The sequence below is a fragment of the Phyllostomus hastatus genome, unplaced genomic scaffold (assembly GCF_019186645.2).
Source record: "Phyllostomus hastatus isolate PE091 unplaced genomic scaffold, TTU_PhHast_1.1 phas_contig_86, whole genome shotgun sequence".
Classification (NCBI taxonomy): domain Eukaryota; kingdom Metazoa; phylum Chordata; class Mammalia; order Chiroptera; family Phyllostomidae; genus Phyllostomus; species Phyllostomus hastatus.
Window position 1 is genome coordinate 48,552,665 of NW_025333977.1, and position 9,217 is coordinate 48,561,881.

At 42.6% G+C, this 9,217-nt stretch overlaps 1 pseudogene; it reads right to left on the reverse strand.

Annotated features, from left to right (window-relative positions):
- Nucleotides 1-8,270: 8,270 nt before the first annotated feature.
- LOC123827371 lies at nucleotides 8,271-8,808 on the reverse strand (annotated as a pseudogene).
- Nucleotides 8,809-9,217: the final 409 nt, after the last annotated feature.

Below are 9,217 nucleotides of genomic sequence, written 5' to 3' on the forward strand. Positions count from 1 at the left end.
AGAAGGAAACTACATCTGCATCAACAGAGAAGGGGTTAACAAGAAGAAATGGTTAAATAAAATATGTTGTATCCATGCAATGGACCCTCTGCAGCAGTTCAAAAGAAAGACTGTATGGACTGATGTGGTGAAGAACTCCAAGATATATTGTTAAGTGAAAAAAGTATGTTACAGAGTCATGTGTTTTATTTGACTCCATTTCCATACAAATAAAACTAAACTAAAACACTTGGAATAGGTCTCCTTAAAAATGATATGTTTGTAAATGCTTATAGAGTTTCACATGACTTCCTATTTATACATGTTTTGCTTTGTTGATTTTTCATGAGAACATATTTTGGGTGATTTTATAATTCACTTTGTAAGTGTTCACTGAATTTGACAACAAGACATCATGAGTGACCTGGGCAGAAGCAGTTTTCACAGAGTGGTGGGAGACGGACTGCCGCGGCCCGGGAGTCCGTGGGGCCCCTGTGGGGCCCCTGTGGTCGAGGCTGCACCTGCTGCCGGCCCTGCCCTACCCTAGCCTTCTTCCCTGCCTGGTCCCGCTTGTATATATGTAACTAGCCAAATTTTAGAGAGAGAAAACTCAAATAATTTTTCCTATTTAAAAGTATATCCTCAAATGTGTCTTGTCACAGGATTTTAGGGCCAAAAGGAATCTGAGGCCAGTTAGCACAATTTCCAATTTTTAAGGGTGAGAAAGCGGAGGTCCTGAGAGACTGAGAGGGTTGCCCAGGCCCCAGACTTTTCAACATTTTGAAAGGGTCTGTTGCTACATCCCACAAAGGCAGCCAGAGAAGCATGCCCAGGAAACTTCTGAACATTTGGGAACCATGAGGAAGTAAGTAGGGAATTATGTGTTCAGGACAAGCATCCAGATAAGAATTCCTGCAAAGTTGCTGACAGCCACGTATGAGTGACCGGCATCCAGAGATAAATCACCACAAGGATCAGAAGAATGAATCACCCAGGCTTTGTTCTTTGTAAGACAGTACATTTTTCTTGGCTCTCTCTGTTCTATATCAGGGGATTGTTTCCACTGGGGTCACCAGGCTGAAGGACCCACTAAATTTGGCCTCATTCCTGTCTTGGCAAGCTGCCACGGCCAGCGTGATGGAGGAGTGTTTACACGTGTTCTATCCCGGGAACATATTCTCTGTTCTGTGTGATAAAGCACAGAGTCAGATAGGCAGAGTGGTCAAAAGAGCACTGCCCAGAGTCAGCTGGTGGGGTACTGGTCTCGGTGCCATCGTGAATCCAGCTGTTTGAGCCTGGGCCAGTCATTTAAGATTTTCTAAGCATGCAAAACAAACAGGTTAGACGTGATTCCCTCTCCTCTTGTGTTTTGGGAACCTGTTTGAGGATGAAAGTAGCTTCCATCCTGAGGATGTTGTCTCAGGCAGAGAGAGAAAGAAGTGTGAGGTTGTACCCATGATTGGTAAAGAAACAAGGCCAGATAGATGCTAAGGGGAAAAAAGGATCAGTGTTGACATCACTACTTCATCCAGGCAGAGCAAGTAGATTCATCCCTAGAGCCAACTATTTGTAGTGACTGCCTGAACACTCTGTTGGGAAGGCTCTGAATGAGAGCTGAGCTCGGGGGAGAGTGTTCTCTGCTCCATTAATGATGTCTGCCACAAGCAAAGAGGCCATAGAACAGGGAGAGTGTATACCAAGTTCTGGCTAACTCTGCGCCAATTACTACACTTATGTTCCCGTAGCTGTGAGCCCATGAGCCCAATGCAAGTAACAAAATATAGATGATGAAATCTCTTCAGAAAGAAGATTTCAGAAAGCTGGCTCATTTGGAGTATAATTAGCAGAAAAGGTACAAGGAATCAGGAAGCCGGTCTGTTCTTTGGTTTGTCACTAAATAGTTAATAATCTTGGAGGAAATCAGTAACAGGTTGGGATCAGTTGGAATCCCTATGTTCTGGCTCCTTTGCAGTCGAGGCATGAGAAGAAAGGCTGCCACAGGGTCCTCGCAGTAGAGGCGACACATGGACCAGCCCTGGCAGTCCTGCAGCTGCAGGAGGTGTTTCTTGTGGGACGTTTGGCCCACTTTTGTCTTATGTTAATTAATGCAGTAAGTATCCAGAATTTTTAAAAAGTAAAGTGAATTTTATATTTTTCCATTGTGATATATTTAAAAAGGCAGTAGAAAAGAGATAAAAAGAAAGTTACCTATGTTTCTATTCCTCAAATCCAGCATTGGACAACTTGTATTTCCTTGTTAGGAAGAGAATTTGATGTAAATGTCGTCTTTAATAATAGATTCCTTTCTTTTCTTTTGCATATGTTTAGCAAAATAAACAACAACCCATGAGAACAGAATACATTAAAATTTATTAAGTAATAATTACTTAATATAATTAATTGGTAATGATAATGTCATATTATTGTCATCATTATTGTTGTTACTGACTGACTAACTGGGGCCAGGTGAGGCTGATATTCTTTATGCCGTCATCACTTCTAAGTAAACATGAAGTAAATTAGGGGCCTTTTTAAAATTAAATGTAGCGACCAGAGGGGAGGAGGGTGGGGCATAACGGGGGAAAGGAGGGCAGGGGCAAGTCAAGAAGCATGAGTAGAGGACTCATGGGCATTCACAGTGGGGTGAGAGTAACTGGGGGCAGGCAGGGAGAGCAACGGGGAAAGTGGTGGGACAACTGTAATTGAACAACGATTTTTTAAAATTACATGTAAAAATGAAAAAAGATTAGAAGTAACATAAAAATAATAAACCACTTTAAACATTTTATTTGATGTTGCTATTTATGTTATTCAATAAAATAAAATTAAAATCACTGGCAAATGTAAAGGGAAGCCCTGAGACTTTCTTCCAAGGCAGGGCGGAGCAGTGTATGTCCTGGTGAAAACCACTAGCCCTGAAGTCAGGCAGGCTAAAATCCTGGCTCCCCCTAATAATGAGGATTATAGCACTGCCAGCCTCACAGCATTGCTGTGAGGATGCACTGAATTAACACATGTCTGATGATTAATTTTATGTGTCAACTTGACTGGACCTTGGAGTGCCCAGATATTTGAACAAATATTATTTCTGAGTGTGTCTGTGAGGGTGTGCCGGGGTGAGATTAACACTAGAATCAGTAGACTGACTAAAGCAAATTGTCCTCCCCAATGTGGATGGGCATTTTCCAATTTGTTAAAGGCCTAATGGAACAAAAAGATTGAGTAAGGAAGAATCTCCTCCCTGCATCTCTCTCTTTCTCTTTCCCCCTCCCTTCCCTCTACCTCCACCTCACTATTTTCAAGCTGGTATATTAGTCTTCTCCAGCCTTTGGACTTGGACTTGGACTAGAACTAAAACTATACCCTCAGCTCTCCTGAAACTCCAGCTTGCCAACTGCAGATCTGGGATTTCTGAGTCTCCATAATCCTGTAAGACAATTCTTTCTAATAAATCTATTTACACATATGTATGTATATCTCCTATTATTTCTGATTCTCTGGAGAACCCTAATACATGTTGTTTCCTTAGGACAGTGCATATCACATATTGAACACTGAATAAATCTTGGGATTAAGATACATCATGTTGAACCAAGCACGAGGAATCTAATTACTGCTGCGGGGGTCGGGGGGGCGGGGCTCCCTCAGAAGATACCTGAGGGTGAGTACACAGTGCAGGAACTGTTGCTAGGATTGAGAAGAAGGGTGCCCTCACTGGCAAAAACTAAAACAAGCCCACAACAAATCCCAGAAATTTCTCAAGTTCAGATGCTATTGAAGTTCTGGTTCTGAGCCATACCCTCTGTAATCTATGCAGCACACCATTGCCAGGACGTTCTTAGACATTTGTTAAATGCTACCCGTGGGAGATCCTAGATGGCTACAGAATAGGTGGAGGCCTCACTCACCTCCACCCAGGAGCAAACTGGAATTACAACTAAATTATAGAACAATTATCCTGAATAACCAACTGACGACTAGCTGAAGAGAAGTCTTATAAGCAAGGATTTATGGAAGAAGCCATATCAAGACCAGCAGGGAGGACACAGATGCAAAAAGGGCTGGCCCCACTTCCATAGGCAGTGGCTGAGATTCTGGGGGGTGGGGGGTATTACAGCTGCAAATGTTTCCCCTGAAAAGTGTGAGGTCTCAACCTCAAACTGGGTTCTCCAGCTCAGGGCACCAGAGCCACATAACATCTGGTTGTGAAAAGCAGTGGGGTTTCTGTATGTTAGGGAGAAACAACAGTCCCCTGGAGACACAGGTGCCCTCTTAAAGGGCCAGCACAAAAAAATTTTGTTCACAACCACTCACCCTTGGTTCCAGCGGAGGGAGCTCAAAATGGACTAGAGTTGCATGGACGGTCTTGTGTTTGTTGCTGTGGGGAGAGGACTGAAAAATAGCTTCTAGGTTCAATGTGCTGAGTCCCTCTCCCATACTGCAGAAGCAATCTTCCTTGGGTGGAGCATTCCTTTGCACGTGGCATCAGACTAGGGAAATGCAATAGCCCCACCCTCTGGACCCCTTCTTGCTTCATCCTTTGGAGCTGATGCCCTAATGAGGAGTAAGCTGCCTTGGCCAGGGTGTACAGGTCTGGGCAGACTCAGGGGTGTAAGTGACTGAGTTGTGGGACATTGGGGCAGGTGTCATTTTCCCTACTTTCCTGTGAACATGACTGGCACTTCGCCCTGATAAGAGATCCACTGGCTCCACCCTCCAGGTTCTGGCAGACCCACCCTCGAAACTCCTAATGGCTCTGCCCTGCTGAGGTCAGGGCAACATCTGGGACAGACTGACTTGTATGGCTCTGGGGTGGGAGCCATATCCCCCACCTTTGCTGAAGCCTGACTGACACCTTTCCCTCAAGGGAGAGCCACTAGAAACATCTTTATGACTCCTGGCAGCCTCACTCTGCTGAGCTGTGCCTCCTCCCAGCAGAATCTGGGATAGATTGCATTGCATGGCTCTAGAACAGGGGCCACTTTTCCCTTGCATGCTTGAGCAGAGCGGAGCCCTCCCTTCACATGGCCAAATCTTGGTCTGTTTGGGTCTGATAAACTCTGATGGCCTCATCCTGATGAGGCCCTAACACAAAGTTAGGCAAATACCAGTGAGTGGCAGCTAGACTTGGTATACACTGAGACAATTGTTGAGTGGCCTCAGGCCCAGCACTGGCACTGAGTTTGAACTTGAATCAGTCTAGTGTACACCACTTCCCCCTAGCTGGTGAGTTATATGCAACTGGAGTATTGCCAGAGGCTCTTTCAGTGACTGGCAAGGAGAGGATGGTGGAAGTGGATTTTGGGGTGCCTTGGGACTTTTGCTGACCTACCTCCAAGCCCAGTGCTAGCAAAAGTTGGCCTTGCTGCATAGTTTTGTCCTTGCCATGCACCCACAGGCCCAGCAGAAGCAGCCACAAACTCTGGATTACTTGTAGCTCTAACAGGTTGCCCAGGGCCAGTCACAGACAGCATCTCACACTGATCTGCACCGGAGTCCTTACCAAGAGGCTCAGAACCAACACACCCAATGGCTAGCTTCAAAAAACATCAGAGCAGGATCCAATAAGCTTCACAAATGGCATATTTAAAGAGAGACCTTGGCAGGCACCAGACCCTACTAAGGCAAATTCCATTTCATGTGTTAAGCACCTGCACAGCAGCTTGTACGCCATGGTCGGAGTTGAGATTCAGTCAGTCAGCCTGACAGTTGATCCTGTGGGTGAATGGGCCAATAGCAATTAAGACTCAATTACAACAGGAGGGCCCACATAACCCACATGAGGGGCATTTGTGAAGTACATGGCTCAAGTAATCAAGGAGACTGTACCACTTGGTCCCACAGGACACCTACTACATAAGGCCACCCCACCATGACTGGGAGTCATAGCAGATCTATCCGAGACATAGAAACAAGCACAAAGAGGCAGCCAAAATGAAAAGACAAAGAAACACCCCCTCAAATAAAAGGAACAGGAGAAATTTCCAGAAAAAAGAGCTAAATGAAAAGCAAGCAAGCAATTGATCAGAATACTGCTCAAAGCATTGGTTATAAGGATGCTTAACAGCATAAAAAGGGACATAGAAACAATAAAATAAAACAGTCATAGTTGAAGCATACAATATCTGGCAAAAAGAATATTCCAGAAGGAATAAACAGTAGGTTGGATAAAGAAAAGGATTGATTCAGAAATTTGGAAGATAAGGTAGAAAAGAACACCCAATCAGAGAAGCAAAAAGGAAAAAAAAAATTAAACATGAGGATACATTAAGGACCCTTGAGACAACATGAAGCATAAGAAAATTTGCTTCATGGGGTACCAGAAGGAGGAGAGAGAACTAGCAAGGGATTGAAAACCTATTTGAAGGAACAATGATGGGAAACTTCCCATACCTGATGAAGAAAAAAAGACACACAAGTCCAGTAAGTGCAGAGAATCCCAAACAAGATGAATTGAAAGAGGACCGTACAAAAGATACATCATAATGAAATGGAAAAGGTTAAAGACAGAGAATCTTAAATGCAGCAAGAGAAAGACAGTGTTGCCTACAAGATAGCTCCCATAAGACTGCCTGCTGATTTCTCAACAGAAATATTTCAGCTGGAAGGAACTGGAATAAAATATTCAAAGTACTGAAAAACAAAGACCTACAACCAAGATTGCCCAGTAGAATATCACTTAGAATTGAAGGAGAATAAAGAGCTTCCTAGACAAGAAAAAGTTTAAGGAGTTTGTTGCCACTAAGCCAGTATTACAAGAAATCTTAAAGGGACTTCTGGAAGAAGGAGGAGGAGGAGGAACCTAGTTAAAAGAATAAAGTTACAATAAGTATCTACTTATCAATAATCATTTTAAATTTAAACAGCATAAATGCTCCAATCAAGAGACTAAGGTGAGCTGAATGGATAAAAATAACAAGACCATATATATATGTTATCTATAAGAGACCCAATACAGAACAAAAGATACACACAGACCAAAAGTAAAGTGAGGAGAAAAGATATATCATGCAAATGGAAAGGGAAGAAAAGATGGATAGCAACACCAATAGCTGACAAAATAGACTTTAAAACAAAGACTGTAGTAAGAGACAAAGAAGGATACTACACAATGATAAAGGGAGCAACCCAACAATAGGATATACCCCTTGTAAATATTTATGTACCCAACATAGGAGCACCTAAATATGTAAAGCAAATCTTGATGGAAATAAAGAGAAAGATTGACTGTAATACAGCCATAGTAGGGGATTTTAACACCCCATTGACATCAATGGAAGATCTTCCAGACAGAAAATCAGCAAGAAAATGGAGGCCTTAAATGACACATTAGGTTGGGTGGGTTTAACTGGTATCTTCAGGGCATTTCATCCCAAAGCAGCAGAATATACATTTTTTTCAAGTGCACATGGAACATTTTCTTGGATAAATCTCATATTAAGACAAAAAACAGTCCCAATAAATTTAAGAAAACTGAATTATATAAAGCATTTTCTCTGATCATAATGGTATTAGAAGTCAATCACAAGAAAAAACTGAAAAACAAAAACATGGAGGCTAAATAACATGTTGCTAAACAATGAATGGATTAACAATGAGATCAAGGAGGAAATAAAAAGATGCCTTGAAACAAATAAAAATAAGAACCCAAAATCTATGGGTCGCAGACCAGCAGTACTAAGAGGGAAATTCATAGCATTACAGGCCTACCTCAAGAAAAAAGATAAATCCCAAATAAACAATATAACTTTACACTTAAAGGAACTAGAAGAAGAAAGGCAAATACAGCCTAAAATGAGTAGAAGCAAGAAAATAATAAAAGTCAGGGCAGAAATAAACAAAATAGTCTAAAAAATACAAAAGGTCAATGAAAACAAAGAGCTGTTACATTGTATATGTGCGTGTGTTTTGTATCAAATTCCTTAATTGAAGGGATGTTACAAATGAAAAACAGAAGTGGGTGATTTGATACAAGTTATAGAAAAAGTAAAGGCAACTCCAACATGCACAGTACTGCTTTAGTGTGAAGAGGAAAGTCACTCCTGTGGTTGTGGGAAGGCAGCCTAAGGCTGAGCGCTCTCTCTCTCTCTTTAAGATTTTATGTATTTATTTTTAGGGAGAGTGGAAGGGAGGAAGAAAGAGAGGAAGACAAACATCAATGTATTGTTGACTTTTGTGTGTCCTCTACTGGGAACCTGGCCTGCAATCCAGGCATGTGACCTAGACTGGGAATTGAACCAGCGACTCCTTGATTCATAGGCCGGCACTTCAATCCACGGAGCCACACCAGCTCAGGCTGAACTCTCTTTATTGTCTCTCAGAGTGTGCTCTACCCTTCCAGATTCAGGGGCCCCCAACCTGCACAAGTTGGTTACGTGGTCACCCAATTCTTTGATAGATTTCACCTGCTCATCCAGGTAGTGACTCTCAATAAAGTCACACAAATGAGGGTTATATTTTTCAGTGGCCAGTTTGTGCAAGTCCAGGAGTGACTGACTGACTGATTCATACTTTTTCCCAAGTGTAATACATACTCCATTGCATTTAGCCCATTCTCCTAGTCATCATGGTCTGGTTTCTTGATATCCTGAAAAAAAGATTTGGTCATCTTGTCGGCTCTGCAGCTTCATCATTTTCTACACGTTTCCTCTCCTTGTGAGATTGGTAAAGCAGATACTTGGCAAAGTTCTTCAAAGCCACATCATCACAGTCAAAGTAGTAAGATATGGACAGACAGATGTAGAAAGTGTAGAGCTCCAGGTTAACCTGGCAGCTGATGGTGGCCTCTGAGTCCTGGTGGTAGTACCAGTGTACCTGTGAGGTCGTCATGATGGGCGGCTGAAGACAGGCAGCTTTGTGGTGCTAGAGTGATGGTGGGAGCCTTCAGGTGGTCCCAGGGCACTGTGTGGACATGGCAGAAAGATGGATCTTGGGGACTGGCTGGGATGGGGGTCAAGTGCCAGGTTCCATTCACAAGCACTGCTAAAGCAGCAATCCACAGTGACCGTCAGTGAAGACTGTCAAGAGCTGGTACCTTGAAAAGATAAACAAGATGGAGAAAACTTTACATGCATCAAGGAAAAAGAGAGGACACAATTGAATAAAATCAGATATGAAAGAGGAGAAGTAAAAATGGACACTAAAGAAATGCAAAAGATTGTAAGAAAATATTACAAACCACTATCTGCCACCAAATCAAATAGTCTGATGAAATGGATAAACTCCTAGAAAAATGCAA